Source organism: Camelus ferus, chromosome X (assembly GCF_009834535.1).
Source record: "Camelus ferus isolate YT-003-E chromosome X, BCGSAC_Cfer_1.0, whole genome shotgun sequence".
Taxonomy (NCBI): domain Eukaryota; kingdom Metazoa; phylum Chordata; class Mammalia; order Artiodactyla; family Camelidae; genus Camelus; species Camelus ferus.
This window is the reverse complement of record NC_045732.1, coordinates 5,100,027-5,122,970: the sequence shown is the minus strand read 5'-3', so window position 1 is coordinate 5,122,970 and position 22,944 is coordinate 5,100,027. Positions and strand designations below refer to the sequence as shown.

At 36.8% G+C, this 22,944-nt stretch overlaps 1 protein-coding gene across 2 annotated transcripts in view; it reads right to left on the bottom strand.

Annotated features, from left to right (window-relative positions):
• ZC3H12B (zinc finger CCCH-type containing 12B) overlaps window positions 1-22,944 on the bottom strand; it is a 394,029-nt gene that overhangs the window by 98,608 nt on the left and 272,477 nt on the right. For both annotated transcript variants that reach the window (XM_032476104.1, XM_032476103.1), the window contains exon 3: window positions 2,518-2,678. The gene's annotated coding sequence lies outside the window, so the exon portion shown is untranslated. The remainder of the gene's footprint in view (window positions 1-2,517; window positions 2,679-22,944) is intronic.

The following is a 22,944-nucleotide window of genomic DNA, read 5'->3' as shown; positions in this document are numbered from 1 at the left end:
CAGTCATTCTCTTCCAATGATCATAAAGCATATTACAAAGATTATTTCTTTAATCTTTGAAACTCCATAGAGCTCTGAAAGATCCAGTATATTATATATACAATTGCTTGAATGTTCTTAGCAGCTTCAGTCTCAGATGTCAATAATTTTAAAAACTATTTTAAAAATGTTCCCATTCTTTACTTTTACTGTATTTAAAAGACAGTAACTTTTTCTTTAAATTCATTTTCTAGGTGAGTTCCACTTATTCTAAACCAGGATAAAATCACCTAGGCAGTTTGGTGTACTAGAAAAAACAGGCTTAGAGACAGACAGACAGACCAGAAATGGATTTCTGGCTCTATCATAAATAGCTGTGTGACTTTGTGTAAACCTTGAGTCTCAGTTTCTTAATTTATTATGTGAGGGTAAGTGATGAAATGCAGTTATTTTAAGACTCAATGAGATGCTAGATCTAAAAATACTTAAAAATGTAAAGGATTACATTAACTACACCCCCAAAAGCCTCTAATGTAAGTGAATATTTACTATAACACAATTCAGAAACGATTTGTATAATCTTTCTTTTCCTTTTTAGGTGTAAAATGGTATCCTAATATCTATGCAACTTGAACATATTTATTATAATTAAGAATAGGATCACAGAATATCAATGCTGAACTAGACCTTGGAGTTAATCTGGTCCATCCCACATCACTGTATAGAGGGGAATTTTGAAGTCAAGAGGGAAAAGGGACTTGCCATCGGTTATGCAATTACTCAGTAGTGAAACTTGGAATTCTGGTCCCTTTTCTTCCAGCCCAGTGCCTTTCCTACTCTACTACAATGCCTCATTGCAATGGTCCTCTCAGGTTTTGTTGTGAAACTACTGTCCAACCCCAAATTTCCCTTTATTGCACTGAATCAAGATATTGATATGCATTGCTAAGCAGGATTCTCCTTGCGGAGAGATCACTTTACCTGAATAAAATAACCTAGAAGGCAGTTGTTTCAAACATCTTTTACCTTCCTGCCAGTATATTTTCAACTACTTCATGGATCCTGGGGCAATAGATAGGAAAGAAGGAAATGTGATCCAACTGTGGGGCATGCTACTCTCTCTCAGGGATATGCAAGCTTTGGTCTTGCTGGGAGCAACAAAGAGAAAAAAAAAGTTACCAACTAGCACAGAGGTAAATGTTTCCTTAGTATTCATTTGATTCCCTTTTCCCTGACATTGTGTTGGAATTTTATTGTCTACAAAGTATGTTCACATTTATTATCTCAAGTTATTCTCACAACAAGTGTATGAGGTAGAAATTATTATCCCCATATTACAGATGAGGAAACAGGCTCAGAGAGATTAAATTAATTACTCAAATTTACATAGTAAATAAGAAGCAGAGCTGATATTTCAATTCAGATTACCTGGCTTCAAATCAAAGGATTTTGCCTCTATACCATAATTGCCTGTAATTTTGGCATACTTAATGAATTCTGAAAAAATACTATTAAAGATATAATTAAAAGTTAATAAATACCATGTAGAAGAAGTTCTGAAGGCTGTAACTTAAAAATAGACATATTTTCACCTTTCTTTGAAACTACATAAACATTTCTATATTACAAAAATAATGAGTCTTAAATTCATCAGACTGATCAAGTGTCCAAAATTATGTGACATGAGTCTAGAATCAGTCAGAACAAACTGCTTTGCTGCCTTAGCTAAGTAAATTAAACAGATCCTCCAAGTAGAAGGCTTCATTTCTACATATAAAGGATATACCTGATCTGAAAAATTTGGTTTCTATTTACAAAGTATATGGAAAAATGCAGAAGAAAATGAAGGAAAAAAATCACAACCACAGCTGTTTCATTATTGAGAATGGTTGCTTCTTTCTGTAGTGCTGGTTTTTCTTCAGTGGCATATATTGGGGTTGCTGAAACATTTTCTTAATATACTATGTGAAAAACTTTCCTTGGAAAACTAAAATGAAGTAGAGGTACAATTCTTCATGAGCAAATCATGAAATGATATAGTCATAGTTTTCTCTTAGTCTTCTCTAAATACAGTGTTAGAAGTCAGAGAGACCTGGATCTAAAACACAGCCCTGAACTGAATAGCTAAATGACCTTGGGCAACCCAAGACTGTTTTCTATGTGTAAAATGGAGATGGTAATAGCATGTATATCACAGAATTGTTATGAGGATTAAATGGGATAACACATGCAAAGTTCTTGATACTTGATTAGTAAAGCTCAATAAATGATAGTTTCTGTACTCTTACCCTTTCCAACACTGATTTCCTGTTACAGAATCCTACATTTTTTTTTAACCTAAGAAGTTAATCTTACTAGCCATGTTCTTCAGATTTTCACTACTGCTTTGAGAACTCAACATTTCTGAAAGAAATCTTAACAGTCTTACAAAAGTAGCCTCAGCTTTCCATAATACACAGCTCTTGATAATCTCATTATAGTCTATTCTTCCCAACACACACCCCCCCCCTCAACAACAATAGCCACCACAATACTCACCTCTTAACATCTCAGACATTTCCAATGTCTGGCACAGAGCCTCAGCAAATTCAGTTCTTTGGAAGCCTGTAGTCCACATCTGTATGTCTTGTGTGGCTTATCCATCACATCATGGCTTTTATCCTCTGTTAGTGAGGCAGAAATGCCAAAGAGTCCAAAGCCTTGGAAAAGGAAGAGTTTAATAAAGTCACATGAGGAGAAGGCAAATCTATGGCAAGAACTCAGTAATTCATCCTCTGAAACACATTTTACCCATTTAAAATTCAGTACTATAGTCAGGGCAGCAAGAGATTTGGATCTCAAATGCTGATAGATTTTTTTCAATAATTGTGCTAATCTGAGGTAGAACATTCTTGTACTTTCATATGTACTGACACTCAGAATCTTCCACAGGCCTAAGAGAACTTATCTCATGACTGTGGATAAGACTCAGTCTAAAAGAAAAGTAGCTGAATTTTATGCACATGCATGCACACTCATATTTTTAAAAAAGAAAAACAAAGATAAACAGTGAATTTAAAAAAAAAGACTAGTTTATCTAGACTTTTCATTAAGTAACAGAATGTCTTGAGATAGGTCCTATGTACAATTTGCAGATTAGGCATGACTATTTCCTCTTGTTAATCTTCTCTGTAAAATAAAATAAGATAATAAATCTTAAAGGACCACAATTTAGAATAAATATTAATTTCCTAATGATTTGAAGTGTATCAAATTTCCTCCTTGAGGAGACTTCTGTTCTTCAGTTCACTCATGGTCCAATTAACTAAAAAGTCATACATGCAGTTTACAAGGTTAACAGAAATAAGAAAAACACTTGGATAAGACTAAGTTTAAACATTTTACCCATTCCCTTCTACCTCACTCCAAAGGAAATGAATGAATAATCTTTTTGAAAATTTTAAAATGCTAAATCATTACACTAATAACAAATTACCATCATCTAATTTTAAGTGGTTCAAAACATGTTTCCCACCTAGAAGTTAGAGCAATAAACCATGGTCCAGGGGGTAAAGTATGGTCTAACAAAGGTTTGTGGAGGTTCTTATCATTATCCCCACTCCCTAGCTTTGTATTTCCTGAATATTACTAGTAGTAGTGTGGTGAATATATTTTCCAAACTCCAAATCAGGCCATAAGATCTGATAAATGAGGTTTCTGTATTGCTTATTGGTGCAAGATACAATTTTAACTGGAGATATAACTTTAATCCTGAAAAAATTGGGACTTCTGTGACACTCTCATGGTTTGAAAGTATAGTAGGAAAAATGTTTGAAATTAATAATGTCATAGAAATGTCTTGTACAAATTGGCAATAATATTTAACCTGAAATCATTAGAAAATAAATTCCACATTAATTTAGACATACATGAATTTCAACAAAGTGGCATGTAGCTTTATGCAAATAAACTTATGATCCTCTATAAGATGTGAAGTATGTTCAATAGTAAGATGCTGTTCTGGAGTTGATATTCCATGTATACATCATTAGGATCTGCTCAACCAGACATCATCAATTTGTGGGCAAATATATTCCCATAAGGCAGTGGCATCTGAGTTGGTCATACTAACAAATATGTTGTTAGTTGTAGCTTCTTGTATGCCATAACAAGGTTGATGAAAGGGTCGACCTTGTTTATCCACATCTGCTTCTGAAAGACCCCCTTCTGATTTTACAGATTTAGTGATTTAGAGATTCAATAGACGACACTACATTTGTGGGCATCCAAGAAAAGACTCACAATCTGCTCCTGGAGTTCAGAAGGAAACAAAGAAGAATGCTTTCAGTAGCTTTTATTCTGCTATACTAAGCTTCTTGTGGACTGGGTGTCTTATTAATCCCTACATCCCCTGTGCTGAGCCTCACATATAGTAGATGCTTCACAAATATCAGCTAAATAGCTTATAATATCCTTAAGGAAGGAAGCATTTTCCCGACCTTCCAAGTTTTTCTGTGTGTCTTCATAATTGAACAGCAGCTATTTCCTTGAGTTGACTGTCATCTTATAGGCAAACAGGATAGGAAGCAATGTTTTGAGGCAGCAGACAAAATTATTCACATGGGTCATGCGAATGATAATATGTGTCATGGAGGAGCTGTTACTCACCTACCTTCCTGCATTCCCAGGAGGAAGGAGATAGGTGGCACATTTCTAAGTGCCATCTATGAAACTCACGGTCCTTAAAAGAAGCAGCAGTATATTGCAACTTAGCTATTTAACCTAATTTCTTATAGAAGGGTAAGAATAAGCACAATTGGTGACTATTAATTATATATCACCCTCAGAGTGAAGTCTTGCTAGAGTACAGAAAGTGGTGAAGAGGGTTAAGAAAGTGTGTCAGTTTTCACTAGCTTTTTAAAAAAAAATCTAGTCTTCATAATGGCCTGCCTGGACAGAAAGAGACAGAGTGAGAGAGAGAGTGGTAGAGAGAGAGAGAGAGAGAGAGAGAGAGAGAGAGAGAGAGAGAGAGAGAGAGAGAGAGAGAGGGAGGGAGATGTGGACAAGCAAATTAAAATAAATACAATTTAACGATAGCAAAGAACAAATATATACACAAGATCACATGAAATTTTCCAAATTTCATGAGCAAGTTAAAGGGTTACCTATTAGGACAGATGACCACTACAGGAAAGAAACAAGTCTCTATTTGAAGAAGCAGCCAAATCAATAAACTCGTGTCCTACTTCTACCATTTGGAAATAGAAATAATTCCCCTTTGTACAGTTGATAAATCAGAAACCATTGTCCCCTGATATGAAAAAAGCCCTTGTTCTAGCTCTATAATATTTTATATTTTACACATGTATATATATAAAATACATATACCAAGGAATATAGAATATATCACTATAATAGACAGTCATATAGAATAAACTATTAATTTAGGTTAAATTAATAAGAGCCAAACATATCCAAATTGAGACTATTTAGTAGTCCAGTGATTGACTTACTTTGTCTATTTTCTTTGTTGGAATTAGATTCGTACAGTTTGTTTTATGTTTTTACATATATATTGCTTTTAAGAAGCTTACTATGGAGAAGAAATTTGCACAATTTTGGAGCCCAACTTGCATATGTAAGTTGTGATTATGTTTTTTCATAATAAATACATATGCTCCAAATGGAAAACTTTGGCCATGCAAGAGTAACAGATGGTGCCCCAAATTTCTTATTGAAGCACAGAAGTCAAGCAATAGAATTCGAAGACTGAGCGTAAATATTGTTGATATGTTAAAAAGTAAACAGTTATGATGATATACTTGCCACCTATTATCAAATAAAAATCAACTTTCCAAGAATGTCAAATTATCAATTATTGCTTAGCACATAAAGGAGCTCTCAGTCTGTAGCCTTCTTTAATATAAAACATTAGAAGAAAAAAATTAAAATTTCAGAAAAAATATATTCAATCACAAAAAAGTTAAAAGGTGAATAAAAAGTCATACAAATTATAGTTTACCAAACAATCCCATATATTTACCTCATTTGAGTTTTGTAACCATGTATTAAATAAAAAGGTAAATATTATTTCCCCTATTATCCAAATGAGGAAATTGAGGCCCTAGAATGTTATATGACTTATTCTATCTCATAAAACTTCACATTGGTAGAACTAGAACAGTAATACAGGTCTTCTGACCCCTTGTATGTTTTTCTTCTGCCTTCCAGACCACTGCTGAGTACTATATCACTGTATGGATATACTAGAATTTGTTTATTCATTTACCTGTTGATGAATCTTTGGGGTATTTCTAGTTTTACAAATAAAGTTGCTATGAATATTTGTATATAAATTTTTGTATGGACATATGTTTTCATTTATCTTAGTTAAATACCTAAGAGTGGAATGACTGGTTTATATGGTAATTCTATGCTTAATTGTAAGAAGCTGCCAAACTGTTTTCCAAAGTAGTTGTAACCATTTTACATTCTCAACAGCAGTGTCTGTAGTTCCTTGTGGTTTAATTAGCATTTCTCTAGTGCTTAATGATATTGAACATCTTTTCCTGTGCTTATTTGCAACCACTGTCTCTTTTATGATGAAGTATCTTTTCAAATATTTTGCCCTTTTTTAATTGGGTAATTTCCTTTTTTATTAGTGAGCATTTATTTCTATTTACTTAGTTTTTAAAAACAAGAATAAATCACACTTTAGCTTAAAGGTTTTACAAACCAGTGAACTATGAATCTAACATTATTACTATAGATATTAGAAACTATGCATTAGAATCTCAATTTATACATGATGAAATCAAATGATAATAATAGCAATGAAAGCAAATAAAAAATCATCCAAAAAACAAAAATGAAAACTGTGTGAACAAAACATCGTTTACTTTGTGTCTAAAAATAGATATTGTCAAAAAGGTATTCACAGGTATTAGTGAGGATAAAGGATCCAAGTGGAAATAATTGGAGTTCACTTACAAATATATCTTCCCTACCACACAAACAATATAGAATCTGAAAGAGCTTGTCTTTTCTGCTGGAGAAAAAAAAAAAGCACAGAAATGCATTCTTGACCCAATAATAAAACAATCAACACATTTCTTAAGAAAGCACATAAATATTATTTTTCTTAAAGTTTTAGATTTTACACTTTTGTTTATTGTGTGAGGTAAGAGTCAAGGGTCAAGGATCCTTTATTTATTTTTTACATATGGATGTCCAATTTTTCCAGCAACTTGTGTTGAGAGATTATCCTTTTTATCCTTAAATATATTTTGCATCTTTATCAAAAATCAATTGACCATAAATATGTGGGTGTATTTCTGGATTCTCTAAACTGTCCCGATGACTTACTATCCCCAATACCTCACTGTATTGCTTACTGATTGAAATCAGGTAGTGAGTCCTCCGTTGTTTTTTTTTTTTTAAAGTATTTGTTATGTTTTAATTTATTTATGTTTTATTTTCCTTTACTTCTGGTGAGATTTTCTTCACTTTATTGAAGTATAATTGAGTTACAATATTATTTAAATTTCAGGTGTACAATATAGTGATTCTCTTTTTATACATTCTAATTATACAATAAGTCTAGTTACCATCTATCACCATACAAAGTTACTACAGTATTATTGACTGTATTCCCTATGCTGTACATTACATTCCTGTGACTTATTTCTTTCTTTTTAATTTTAAATTTTTTGGGGGGAGGATGGTAAATAGGTTTACTTATTTATTTAGTTTTAGAGTGGGTACTGGAGATTGAACAAAAGACTTTGTGTATTCTAAGAATGCACACTACCACTTAAGCTATAATCTCCCTGCCATGATGTAAAACCGGAACTTTGAACCTATTAATCGCCCTTTTCCCCCATCCTACTACCCTCATTCTCACTGGCAATCACCAGTTTGTCCTCTGTATATATGACCCTGTTTCTGTTTTGTTACGCTTGTTCATTGCTTTGATTTCAACTGTAAGTGCAATCATAAATATCTTTCTATGTCTGACTTATTTCTTTTTTTTGTTTTTTTGTTTTTTAAACATTTTTTATTGATTTATAATCATTTTACAATGTTGTTTCAAATTCCAGTGTTCAGCACAATTTTTCAGTTATTCATGGACATATACACACTCATTGTCACATTTTTTCTCTGTGAGTTATCATAACATTTTGTGTATATTTCACTGTGCTATACAGTGTAGTCTATTCTACAATTTTGAAATCCCAGTCTATCCCTTCCCACCCTCCACCCCCCTGGTAACCACAAGTCTGTATTCTCTGTCTGTGAGTCTATTTCTGTCCTTTATTTACACTTTGTTTTTGTTTGTTTGTTTGTTTTTGTTTTTGTTTTTTAGATTCCACATATGAGCGATCTCATATGGTATTTTTCTTTCTCTTTCTGGCTTACTTCACTTAGAAAGACATTCTCCAGGAGCATCCATGTTGCTGCAAATGGCATTATGTTGTCGGTTTTTATGGCTGAGTAGTATTCCATTGTATAAATAAACCACTTCTCCTTTATCCAGTCACCTGTTGATGGACATTTAGGCTGTTTCCATGTTTTGGCTATTGTAAATATTGCTGCTATGAACATTGGGGTGCAGGTGTCATCCTGAAGTAGATTTCCTTCTGGATACAAGCCCAGGAGTGGGATTCCTGGGTCATATGTTAAGTCTATTCCTAATCTTTTGAGGAATCTCCACAATGTTTTCCATAGTGGCTGCACCAAACTGCATTCCCACCAGCAGTGTAGGAGGGTTCCCCTTTCTCCACAGCCTCTCCAGCATTTGTCATTTGTGGATTTTTGAACGACGGCCATTCTGACTGGTGTGAGGTGATACCTCATTGTAGTTTTGATTTGCATTTCTCTGATAATTAGTGATATTGAGCATTTTTTCATGTGCTTTTTGATCATTTGTATGTCTTCCTTGGAGAATTGCTTGTTTAGGTCTTCTGCCCATTTTTGGATTGGGTTGTTTATTTTTTTCTTGTTGAGTCGTATGAGCTGCTTATATATTCTGGAGATCAAGCCTCTGTCAGTTTCACTTGCAAAAATTTTCTCCCATTCCGTAGGTTTTCTTCTTGTTTTACTTCTGGTTTCCTTTGCTATGCAGAAGCTTGTTAAGTTTCATTAGGTAACACTTGTTTATTCTTGCTTTTATTTCTTCTAGGAGAAAATTTTTTAAATGTATGTCAGATAATGTTTTGCCAATGTTTTCCTCTAGGAGGTTTATAGTATCTTGTCTTATGTTTAAGTCTTTAATCCATTTTGAGTTGATTTTTGTATACGGTGTAAGGGAGGGTTCTAGCTTCATTGTTTTACATGCTGCTGTCCAGTTTTCCCAACACCATTTGCTGAAGAGGCTGTCTTTATTCCAATGTATATTTTTGCCTCCTTTGTCAAAGATGAGTTGAACAAAAGTTTGTGGGTTCATTTCTGGGCTCTCTATTCTGTTCCATTGGTCTATATGTCTGTTTTGGTGCCAATACCATGCTGTCTTGATGACTATAGCTCTATAGTATTGCCTGAAGTCTGGGAGAGTTATTCCTCCAGCCTCTTTCTTTCTCTTCAGTAATGCTTTGGCAATTCTAGGTCTTGGATGGTTCCATATGAATTTTATTATGATTTTCTCTAGTTCTGTGAAATATGTCCTGGGTAATTGGATAGGGATTGCATTAAATATGTAGATTGCCTTGGGCAGTGTGACCATTTTAACCATATTGATTCTTCCAATCCAAGAGCATGGAATATCTTTCCATTATTTAAAGTCTTCTTTAATTTCCTTCATCAATGGTTTATAGTTTTCTGTGTATAATTCTTTCACCTCCTTGGTTAGATTTATTCCCAGATATTTTATTACTTTGGGTGCTATTTTAAAGGGGATTGTTTCTTTACTTTCTTCTTCTGTTGATTTATCATTAGTGTAAAGAAATGCAACTGATTTTTGAACGTTAATTTTGTAACCTGCTACCTTGCTGAATTCTTCAATCAGCTCTAGTAGCTTTTGTGTGGACCTTTTAGGGTTTTCTATATATAGTAACATGTCATCAGCATATAATGACACTTTTACCTCTTCTTTTCCAATTTGGATCCCTTTTATTTCTTTCTCTTGCCTGAGTGCTGTGGCTAGGACTTCCAGGACTATGTTGAATAGGAGTGGTGATAGTGGGCATCCTTGTCTTGTCCCAGATTTTAGGGGGAATCTTTTGAGTTTTTCACCGTTGAGTACTCTGCTGGCTGTAGGTTTGTCATATATAGCTTTTATTATGTTGAGATATGTTCCCTCTATACCCACTTTGGCGAGAGTTTTTATCATAAATGGGTGTTGAATTTTATCAAATGCTTTTTCTGCATCGATTGAGATGATCATGTGGTTTTTGTCCTTTCTCTTGTTGATGTGATGTATTACACTGATTGATTTGCGTATGTTGAACCAGCCTTGTGTCCCTGGGATGAACCCCACTTGGTCATGATGTATAATCTTTTTTATGTGTTGTTGGATTCTATTTGCTAAAATTTTGGTGAGGATTTTGGCGTCTATGTTCATCAGTGATATTGGCCTATAATTCTCTTTTTTGGTAGTGTCTTTGCCTGGTTTTGGTATCAGGGTGATGGTAGCTTCATAGATTGAGTTTGGGAGTATTCCCTCCTTTTCAATCGTCTGGAAGAGTTTGAGAAGGACTGGTATGTGTTCTTAGTTGTATGTTTGGTAGAATTCCCCGGTGAAGCCGTCGGTCCTGGACTTTTATTTGTAGGGAGGTTTTTAATTGCTATTTCTATTTCCTTTCTAGTGATCGGATTGTTCAAGTGTTCAGATTCTTCTTGATTCAGTCTTGGTGGACAGTATGTTTCCAGAAACTTGTCCATCTCCTCTAGGTTATCCAGTTTGGTTCCATATAGTTTTTCATAATATTCTCATATGATATTCTGTATTTCTATTTTGTTTGTTGTAATTTCTCCATTTTCCTTTCTTATTTTGCTAATTTGTGCTCTCTCTTTTTTCTTCTTTGTGAGTTTGGCCAGAGGTTTGTCGATTTTATTTACTTTTTCAAAAAACCAGCTTTTGGTTTGGTTGATTTTTTCTGTGGTCTTGTTAATCTCTATTGCATTTAATTCCTCTCTGATCTTTATTATTTCCTTCCTTCTGCTGCTTTTTGGGGCTTTTTGTTCTTCTTTTTCTAATTCATTCAGGTGGTGGGTTAAATTGTTTATTTGAGATTGTTCTTCTTTTTTGAGGAAGGCCTGTATCGCTATAAACTTCCCTCTTAGCACTGCCTTTGCTGTGTCCCATAGGTTTTGAGTGGTTGTGCTTTCATTATCATTTGTCTCAAGGTATTTTTTAATTTCAGCTTTGATTTCCTCATTGATCCATTGTTTTTTTCAATAACATATTGTTTAATCTCCATGCTTTCCTTTTTTTCTCCTTTCTTTCTCTGTTGTTGATTTCCAGTTTCATGGCATTGTGGTCAGTAAAGATGCTTGAGATAATTTCTATCTTCTTAAAATTTTTGAGGTTTCTTTTGTGCCAATTACATAATCGATCCTGGAAAATGTTCCATGTGCACTTGAAAAGAATGTATATCCTATTTTTGGGGGGTGTAATGCTCTGAAAATATCCACCAGATCTAGTTTTTCTATTGTAGTATTTAATTTGTCTGTTGCCTTGTTTATTTTCTGTCTGGAAGATCTGTCTAGTGATGTTAATGCAGTGTTAAAATCTCCAACTATGATTGTATTCCCATCAATATCCCCCTTTATCTCTGTTAGTAATTCTTGTATGTACTTAGGTGCTCCTATGTTGGGTGCATATATATTAACGAGTGTAATATTCTCATCTTGTATCACTCCTTTAATCATTATAAAATGTCCTTCTTTATCTTTCTTTATGGCCTTTGTTTTAAAGTCTATTTTGTCTGAAATCAGTACTGCAACACCTGCTTTTTTGGCTTTTCCATTTGCATGGAATATCCTTTTCCATCCTTTCACTCTCAATCTATATGTGTCCTTCTCCCTAAAGTGGGTCTCTTGTATGCAGCATATTGAAGGTTCTTGCTTTATTATCCAGTCTGCAACTGTGTGTCTTTTGACTGGAGCATTTAGTCCATTAACATTTACAGTAATTAATGATAGATGTGTGTTTATTGCCATTTTGAACTTATCTTTGCAGTTGAATTGGTATATCCTATTTGTTCCTTTCTTCTTCCTTTTGTGGCTTGTTAATTTTCCTTTGTATTATCATGGATTTTATTTAATTTTTGTGACTCCTTTGTAAATTTTTAGCTTGTGGTTACCCTTTTTTGTAAATCTATCAACCCATTACTGTAACTGTTTTTATTAAACTGATAGTAACATGATCTCAAACCCATCCTACTGTTAAAAAAATTTAAAAAAGAAAGAAAAAAATATTCTATATTTCCCTGCCTCCCTCTCCCACTCTCAGTGATTTGTATGTCTTCTTTTATAATTTCATGTATACTTTATTTGTAATTCATGAGTTATCACCTTTCCAGTTGTGTGTTTCTCATTTCTGTAGCATCCTGCTACTTTTCTATTTAGAATAGCCCTTTCACTATTTGTTTTAGCATGGGTTTAGTGTTGCGAAACTCCTGTAGCTTTTTTTTTGTCTGTGAAACTCTTTATTTCTCCTTCTATCCTCAAGGATAGCCTTGCTGGATAAAGGATCCTAGGCTGCATCTTTTTTTCATTCAGGGCTTTGAATATATCTTGACACTTCCTTCTGGCCTGTAGTGTTTGTGTAGAGAAATCAGCTGAGAGCCTTATGGGGGTTCCCTTGTAACTTACTCTTTGCTTTTCTCTTGCTGCCTTTAGAATCATTTCTTTATCCTTGACTCTGGCCATCTTGATTATGATATGTCTTGGTGTGGGTCTATTTGGGTTCTTCCTGTTTGGGACCCTCTGAGCTTCCTGTACTTGGATATCTGATTCCTTCTTTAAGTTTGGGAAGTTTTCAGTCATGATTTCTTCAAAAACCTTTTCAATCCCCTTTGATCTTTCTTCTCCTTCTGGGACCCCTATTATGTGAAGATTCGGATGCTTTATATTATCCCATAGGTCCCTTATGCTATTTTCATTATTTTTTATTTGCTTATCTTGTAGTTCTTCTGAATGGATGCTTTCTATTGCCCTGTCTTCTAGATCACTAATTCGTTCCTCTGCATTATCTAGTCGGCTTTGCACAGCTATTAGATCATTCCTCATCTCTGTCAATGAGTTTACCCATTCTACTTGGCTCTTCTTTATAGCTTCAATTTCATTTTTGACATATTTTATATCTCTAAACACTATCTCTTTTAATTCCTTCAGCAATTCGATCACTCCTTTTTTGAAATCTTGATCTAGTAGGCTTTGATGTCTATTTCATTGATCTTTCTTTCAGGGGATTTCTCTTGTTCTTTTAATTGGGAAATGTTTTTCTGCTTCTTCATCTTGCTCATACCTCTTTGGCACTGTGGTTTATGGAGTATCAGTTGTTTATTTTGGTCCTTAAGGATTTTTTCTATCTGATGCCTATTTAGGAATAGAACTTAGGAAAAAAAGAAAAAAAAATAAGAGAGAGAGAGAAAGAATTTTAAAAGAAGGGAGAAAGAGGGTTTGAAAACAGTGTATAATGAATAATAGAAGAGTGAGTTGAAGCAGAGTATTAATCGGGTTGAGACGTAATTTTGAAATCTTTACAAAAAAAGGGGGGGAGATGAATAGATGTATTTGAAACCTGTGTGTAATCAATAGCAGGACATCAAAACCCAAGAGAAATAGAAATGAATTAAGAAGTAAAGATTAAGAGAGTAATAGAAAATAGAACAGGTAAAAACAGATTAAAAAAAAGGGGGGGGGTGGTTTGTCTGTGTTCTCCTGGAGTCTGTGTGCTTTTAATGTGAAGTCTTTCTGTCTTCGTCCTGTTTTGGAAGCTCAGCTTGCTGTTTTCAGAGGCCCTCCGTTGGCGCCCTCTTCTGTGCTGCTCCCAGCACCTGTCGGCAAGCAGATCGCGCCTCCTCCTAACACTGGGTCAGGTGCAGGTCTCTGCTGTGGGCGGGCAGGTCGCTGCCCCTCCGGATGCCGCAGTCAGATGTTGCAGACTGGCCGGGTAGGAGGGCGGGTCGTGCCCCCTCCCAGCACCTTGGTCAGGGGCTGTGTTCCTGCCCGAAAGGCGGGGGCTGCTCTCGCTCTACCTGCGCCGCCACCGGTAGCTCCGCTGCTCTGTGCGGCTGTGCGCTCCGCCCTGGTCGGCGCTCCGCGCATGGGCTCGGGAAGACCGAGGGACAGCCCTGTCCCTGCTCCGAGACAAAACCCAGCTCCTTGTTTGTCTTTGTGGAGCAAGTTCTCTGCGGGACCAGGATGGAAGGATCCTATCTGCCCCGGGCTGCAGGCCAGTCTCAGTCTGGCCTTTGAGGCTGCTAAGCCCTTCGGTGTGGATGCAGGTTTCCACCCCGCCCCCGCCTGAGTGCTAAGCGCGGAGGATATGGCGGCTGTGCCTGAGCCCTGCCTCTCTTCCCCCGAAAACTTTCCGCGGGTTTTCAGAGATGGGGGTGTGCACCCTTCCCCCGAGAGCACATCAACCTTGCTGTTTTATGGAGGGCCCAGGTTGTTCTGCCCTGTGCACCCACAGCCACGGCGCGCAGCCCCTTGCGTTCCCCCGGGGCTGCCTCCGTGCAGCCACTTCCGTCCTCCGCCCGGCTTGTGCAGCCTGGCCCTGCCCACCGCTGCCGGCCCGCGTCTCAGGCTGGGTGTCGGGGGGACGCTCTGTGCCCGTTTAACTTAGTTCTGTTAGTCAAGGGCTGCTCTGTACAGATCCGAGCCTCGGAGGCTCCCCCTCCGTCCCGCTGGCCTCTCAGTTGGAGAGGGGAGACCCAGCGAGTGAGCGCCAGTCTTCCCCTGCCGCTCCCTCCCCGCGGGACCCGTCCCGCGCTGCTTTGCCTTTTGTTCTTTCTTTTTTCCTTTTCTCCTACTAGATTTTTGGCGTCTTTATCTTTTGAAGAGGGCGATGTTCTGTTGGAGTTCCACAGGTGCTCTGGTTGGCTGAGTGGGTCTGTAGTTGTGGGTCTTGGTGTATCTGTGGGAGAGGGTGACCTGCGAGCGTCCTTCTACTCCGCCATCTTACGGACGACTCTATGTCTGACTTATTTCAATGGGCATAATAACTTCCAGGTCCATTCACGTTGTCACAAAAGGCAAAATTTCATTCACTTTTTCATTTTATAAATTTTTATTTGAAGTATAGTCAGTTTACAATGTTGCAGCGATTTCTGGTGTACAGCACAATACATCAGTCATATAGGAACATGCATATACTCATTTTCATATTCTTTTTCACCACAAGTTTCTACAAGATATTGAATATAGTTCCCTGTGCTATACTGTATGAACTTGTTTCTCTATTCTATACATGGTAGTTAGTATCTGCAAATCTCAAAATCTGAATTTATCCCTTTCCAGCCCCTTATCCCTCTGGTAACCATAAGTTTATTTTTGATGTCGGTGAGTCTGTTTTTGCTTTGTAAATACGTTTGTTTGTCTTTTTTAATATTTCACCTATAAGTGATATCACATGGTATTTTTCTTTCTTTTTCTGGCTTACTTCACTTACAATGACATTCTCCAGGTCCATCAGTGTTACTGCAAATGGCATTATTTTATTAGTTTTTATGGCTCAATAGCATTACATTATGGAAATATACCACACATTTTTTACATTTTTTATTGATTTATAATCATTTTACAATGTTCTATCAAATTCCAATGTAGAGCACAATTATTCAGTTATACAAGAACACACACACACACACACACACATATATATATATATATTCATTGTCACATTTTTTTTCTCCATGAGCTACCATAAGATCTTATATCTATTTCCCTGTGCTATACAGTATAATCTTGTTTATCTATTCTACAATTCTGAAATCCCAGTCTATCTCTTCCCACCTTCCACCACCTTGGCAAACACAAGTTTGTATTCTATGTCTATGAGTCTATTTTGTTTTTATTTATGCTTTGTGTGTGTGTGTGTGTGTGTGTTTTGATTCCACGTATCAGCGATTTCTTTCTCTTTTTGGCTTACTTCACTTAGAATGACATTCTCCAGAAGCATTCATGTTGCTGTAAATGGTGTTATGTTGTCGGTTTTTATGGCTGAGAGTATTCCATTGTATAAGTATACCACCACTTCTTTATCCAGTCATACATTGATGGACATTTAGGCTATCTCCATGCCTCGGCTATTGTAAATAGTGCTGCTATGCATATTGGGGTGCAAGTTTCATCCTGAAGTAGGGTTTCTTCTGGATACATGCCCATGAGAGGGATGACGAGGTCATATGGTAAGTCTATTCCTAGTCTTTAGAGGAATCTTTACACTATTTTCCACAGTGGCTGCACCAAAATGCATTCCCACCAGCAGTGTAGGAGGGTTCTCCTTTCTCCACAGCCTCTCCAGCATTTGTCATTTGTGGATTTTTGAATGATGGTCATTCTGACTGGTGTGAGGTGATACCTCATTGTAGTTTTAACTTGCATTTCTCTGATAATTAGTGATATTGAGCATTTTCTCATGTGCCTACTGATCATTTATATGTCTTCCTTGGAGAATTGCTTGTTTAGGTCTTTTGCCCATTTTTTTGGATTGGGTTGTTTATTTTTTTCTTATTGAGTCCTATGAGCTGCTTATAAATTTTGGAGATCAAGCTTTGTCTGTTTCATTTGCAAAAATTTTCTACCATTCTATAGGCTGTCTTTCTGTTTTACTGATGGTTTCCGTTGCTGTGCCAAAGCTTGTAAGTTTCATTAGGTCCCATTTGTTTCTTCTTGCTTTTATTTCTATTGCTTTAGTAGACTGTTCTAGAAGAACAATTTTGAGATGTATGTCAGATAATGTTTGGCCTATATTTTCTTGTAGAAGGTATATTGTATCTGTCTTATGCTTAAGTTTTGATTCATTTTGAGTTTCTTTTTGTGTATGGTGTAAGGGAGTGTTCTAACTTCATTGCTTTACTTGCAGCTGTCCAGTTTCTCCAATACCATTTGCTGAAGAGACTGTCTATATTCCATTGTATATTCTTGCCTCCTTTGTCGACAATGGGTTGACCAAAAGTTTGTGGGTTCATTTCTGGGCTCTCTATTCTGTTCCATTGGTCTATATGTCTGTTTTTGTACCAATACCATGCTGTCTTGATGACCGTAGCTCTATAGTATTGTCTGAAGTCTGGGAGAGTTATTCCTCCAGCCTCTTTCTTTCTCTTCAGTAATGCTTTGGCAATTCTAGGTCTTTGATGGTTCCATATAAATTGTATTATGATTTGGTCTCGTTCTGTGAAATATGTCCTGGGTCATTTGATAGGGATTGCATTAAATCTGTAGACTGCCTTGGGCAGTGTGACCATTTTAACAATATTGATTCTTCCAATCCAAGAGCATGGGATATCTTTCCATTTCTTAAGTCTTCTTTAATTTCCTTCATCAATGCTTTATAATTTTCTGTGTATAATACTTTCACCTCATTGGTTAGATTTATTCCGAACTATTTTATTATTTTGGGTGCTATTTTAAAGGGGATTGTTTCTTTACTTTCTTTTTTTTGTTGATTCATCGTTAGTGTACAGAAATGCAACTCATTTTTGAACGTTAATCTTGTAAGCTGCTATCATGCAGAATTCTTCAATCAGCTCTAGTAGCTTTTGTGTGGACCTTTTAGGGTTTTCTATATATAGTAACATGTCTTCAGCATATAGTGACACTTTTACCTCTTCTTTTCCAATTTGGATCCATTTTATTTCTCTCTCTTGCCTGATTGCTGTGGCCTGGACTTCCAAGACTATGATGAATAGGAGTGGTGATAGTGGGCATCCTTGTCTTGTCCCAGATTTCAGTGGGAAGCTTTTGAGTCTTTCACCATTGAGTACTATACTGGCTGTAGGTTTGTCATAGATAGCTCTTATTATGTTGAGATATGTTCCCTCTATACTCACTTTGGTGAGAGATTTTATCATAAATGAGTGTTAAATTTTATCAAATGCTTTTTCTGCCTCTATTGAGATGATCATGTGGTTTTTGTCTTCTCTCTTGTTGATGTGATGTATTACATTGTTTGATTTGCATATGTTGAACCACCTTTGTGTTACTGGGATGAACGCCACTTGGTCATGATGTATAATCTTTTTTATGTGTTGTTGGATTCTATTTGTTAGCATTTTGGTGACAATTTTGGCATTTAGTTCATCAAAGATATTGGCCTATAATTCTCTTTTTTGGTAGTATCTTTGGCTGGTTTTGGTATCAGGGTGATGGTGGCTTCATAGAACGAGTTTGGGAGTATTCCATTCTTTTTAATCTTCTGGAAGAGTTTGAGGAAGACTGGTATGAGTTCTTCTTCATATGTTTGGTAGAATTCCCTGGTGAAGCCATCTGGTCATGGACTTTTATTTGTAGGGAGGTTTTTTTATTGCTATTTCGGTTTCATTTCTAGTGATCGGTTTGTTCAAGTGGTCAGTTTCTTCTTGATTCAGTCTTGGTGGACAGTATGTTTCCAGAAACTTGTCCACCTCCTCTAGGTTATACAGTTTGGTTCCATATAGTTTTTCATAATATTCTCGTACGATATTCTGTATTTCTATTTTATTTGCTGTAATTTCTCCATTTTCCTTTCTTATTCTGCTAATTTGCACTTTCTTTTGTTTCTTCTTTGTGAATTTGGCCAGAGGTTTGTCGATTTCATTCATTTTTTCAAAAAACAGCTTTTAGTTTGATTGATTTTTTCTATTTTTTTAATCTCTATTGTATTTATTTCCTCCCTGATCTTTATACTTTCCTTCCTTCCACTGCCTTTTGTGGTTTTTTGTTCTTCGTTATCTAGTTGTTTCAGCTGGTTGGTTAGATTGTTTATTTGAGATTGTTCTTCTTTTTTGAGGAAGGCCTGTATCACTGTAAACTTCCCTCTTAGCACTGCCTTTGCTGTGTGCCATAAATTTTATGTGGTTGTGCTTTCATTTTCATTTGCCTTATGGTAATTTTTAATTTCAGCTTTGATTTCCTCATTGACCCATTGGTTTTTTAATAGCATATTGTTTAATCTCCATGCTTTCCTTTTTTTCTCCTTTGTTTCTCTGTTGTTGATTTCTAGTTTCATGACATTGTGGTCAGTAAAGATGCTTGAGATAATTTCTATCTTCTTAAAATTTTTGAGGTTTCTTTTATGCCCTAGTACATGACCAATCCTAGAAAATGTTCCATGTGCACTTGAAAGTATATCCCATTTTGGGGGGGTGTATTGCTCTGAAAATATCCACCAAGTCTAATTTTTCAATTCTATCATTCATTTCTCTGTTGCCTTGTTTATTTTCTATCTGGAAGATCTGTCTAGTGATGTTAATGTGGTGTTAAAATCTCCAACTATGATTGTATTCCCATCAATATCCCTCTTTATCTCTGTTAGCAATTGTTTTTGGTATTTAGGTGCTCCTATAGTGGGTGCATATATATTAACAAGTGTAATATCCTTATCTTGTATCACTCCTTTAATCTTTATAAAATGTCCTTCTTTATCTTTCTTTATGGCCTTTGTTTTAAATTCTATTTTGTCCGAAATCAGTACTGCAACACATCCTTTTCTAGCTTTTCCATTTGCATGGAATATCCTTTTCCATCCTTTCACTCTCAATCTATATGTGTCCTTCTCCCTAAAGTGGGACTCTTGTATGCAGCATATTGAAAGTTCTTGCTTTATTATCCATTCTGCCACTCTATGTCTTTTGACAGGAATATTTAGTCCATTTACGTTTACAGTAATTAATGATAGGTGTGTGTTTATTGCCATTTTGAACTTGTCTTTGCTGTTGATTTGGTATTCTCTCTTTGTTCCTGTCTTCTTCCTTTTGTGGTTTGGTAATTTTCCTTTGTGTTGTCCTGGATTTTATTAAGTTTTTGTGACTCCCTTGTAAATTTTTGGCTTGTGATTACCCTTTTATTTGTAAGCCTATTAGCCCATTACTACAACTGTTTTTAATAAAGTGATAATGACATCATCTCAAACCCATCCTACTGAGAACAAAAAATTTAAAAAAAGAAAGAAAAAATGTATTCTATTTTTCCCTGCCTCCCTCTCCCACTCTCAATGATTTGTATGTCTTTTATAATTTCATGTTTATTTTATTTGTAAGTCATGAGTTATCACCTTTCCAGATGTGAGTTTCTCCTTTCTGTAGCATACTGCTGTTTTTCTATTAGAGCAGACCTTCCAATATTTCTTTTAACATGGGTTTAATGTTGCTAAACTCTTGCAGCTTTTTCTTGTCTGTGGAATTCTTTATCTCTCCTTCTATACTAAATGATAACCTTGCTGGATAAAGTATCCTAGGCTGCATTTTTTTTTTTCATTCAGGCTTTAATATATCTTGCCACTCCCTTCTGGCCTGTAGTGTTTGTGTAGAGAAGTCAGCTGAGAGCCTTATGGGTGTTCCCTCTTATCTCACTCTTTGCTTTTCTCTTGCAGCCTTTAGAATCATTTCTTTATCCTTGACTCTGGCCATCTTGATTATGATATGTCTTGGTGTGGGTCTATTTGGGTTCTTCCTGTTTTGGACCCTCTGAGTTTCCTGTAGTTGGATATCTGATTTCTTCTTTACGTTTGGGAAGTTTTCAGTCATGATTTCTTCAAAAACCTTTTCAATCCCCTTTGATCTTTCTTCCCTTTCTGGGACCCATATTATGTGAAGATTGGCATGCTTTATATTATCCCATAGGTCCCTTTTGTTGTTTTCATTTGTTTTTATTTGTTTATCTTGTAGCTGTTGTGATTGGGTGCTTTCTGTTTTCCTGTCTTCTAGGTCACTTTTTCGTTCCTCTGCATTATCTAGTCTGCTTTGCACAGCCTTTAGATCAGTTCTCATCTCAGCCAATGATTTTACCAATTCTACTTGGCTCTTCTTTGTAGCTTCAATTTCATTTTTGACACATTTTATATCTCTAAACACTATCTCTTTTAGTTCCTTCAGTACTTTGATCACTGATTTCTTGAAGTCTTGATCTAGTAGGCTATTGATGTGTATTTCATTGATCATTCTTTCAGGGGATTTCTCTTGTTATTTTAATTGGGAATGGTTTCTCTGCTTCTTTTTCTTGCTCATAGCTCTCTGGCACTGTGGTTCATGGAGTATCAGTTATGTATTGTGGTCCTTACAGAGTTTATTTATTTAACTATCTAATGCCTATGTAGGAATAACACTTAAAAAAAGAGAGAGAGAGAGAAAGGGAATTTTAAAAGAAGGGAGAAAAAAAGATTTGAAAACAGTATAAAATGAATAATAGAAGAGCAAGTTGAAGCAGAATAACAATCGGATTGAGACATTTTTTAAAAACCTTTAAAAAGGAGAAAAGAGGTAAAAATGTATTTGAAACCTGTGTATAATCAATAACAGGACATCAAAACCAAGAGAAATAAAAATGAAATGATGTGGATTTTAAAAAATAATAATATTAAAATTATGTTTAAAAATTTTAAAAGGGATTAAAAGTGGGAGTATATAGAATTTTTTAAGAAGTAAAAATTAAAAGGGTAATAGAAAATAGAACAGGTAAAAGCAGATTTAATAAAAAAAAGGGGGTAGTGGTGTTCTCCTGGAGACTGTATGCTTTTAATGTGAAGTCTTTCTGTCGATGCCCTGTTTTCGAAGCTGAGCTTTCTGATTCCAGAGGCCCTCCATTGGCGGCTTTGTGCTGCTCCCAGGGGCTGTCGGCAAGCAGATCACTCCCCCTCCCAACACTGGGTCAAGTGCAGCTCTCCTTTGCTGTGGGCAAGCAGGTCACTGCCACTCTCAATGCTGCAGTTAGATGTTGCAGACTGGCCAGGTAGGAGGGCGGATCGCGCCCCCTCCCAGCACCACAGTCAGGGGCTGCCTTCCTGCCAGAAAGGCTGGGGGCCACCTACCCTGTCCCAGCGCCAGTCACTCCTCAGCTATGTGCTGCTGTGCACTTTGTAGGCGGTCTCGGGGAAGACCAGGAAACAGCTCCATACCTGCTCAGGGCCAAAACCCAGCTCCTTGTTTGTCTTGGTGGAGCACGTTCTCTGAGGGATCAAGACAGTAGGATTCTATCTGCCTCAGGCTGTAGACAAGTCTACGTCTGGCTTTTGAGGCTGCTATGTCCTTAAGTGTGGATGCAGATTTCGCCCCCACCCCTGCCTGGATGCTCAGTGCTGGAGGATGTGGCAGCTATGTCTTAGCCCAGCCTCTCTTCTCCCAAAAACTTTCCATGGGTTTTCAGAGATGGGGTATGCACCCTTCCCCCCAGGGCACATCAGCTGTATTGTTTTATGGAGGGCCAAGGTTGTTCTGCCCTGTACACCCACACCAACGGCACGCAGCTCCATGCAGTCCCTGGGGCTAGCTCAGTGCAGCAGTCCCTGTCCTCCGCCCAGCTCAAGCAGCCTGGCCCAGCCCCCAGATTCTGGCCCGCGTCTTGGGCTGGGTTTCACGGCCACCCATTGTGCCCATTTAACTTAGTTCTTTCAGTCAAGGGCTGCTCTGTACAGATCCGAGCCTTGGAGACTCTCCCTCCATCCTGCTGGCCTCTCTGTTGAAGAGGGGAAGACCCAGCAAATGAGAGCTAGTCCTCCTTTGCCGCTCCCTCCTCGTGGGACCAGTCCCACACTGTTTTGCCCTTTCTTCTTTCTTTTTTCCTTTTCTCTTACCAGATTTTTGGCATCTCTGTCTTTTGAAGAGGACGATGTTCTGTCAGAGTTCCGCAGGTGCTCTGGTTGGCTGAGTGTGTCTGTGGATGTGAGTCTTGGTGTATTTGTGGGAAAGGGTGAGCTACAAGCATTCTTCAACTCCACCATCTTGGCCTCCTCTACCACGACTTCTTTATCCAGTCGTCTGTCAATGGACATTAGGTTGTGTCCATGTCTTAGCTATTGTAAATAGTGCTACTATGAACATTTGGGTCCAGGTAACTTTTTGAATT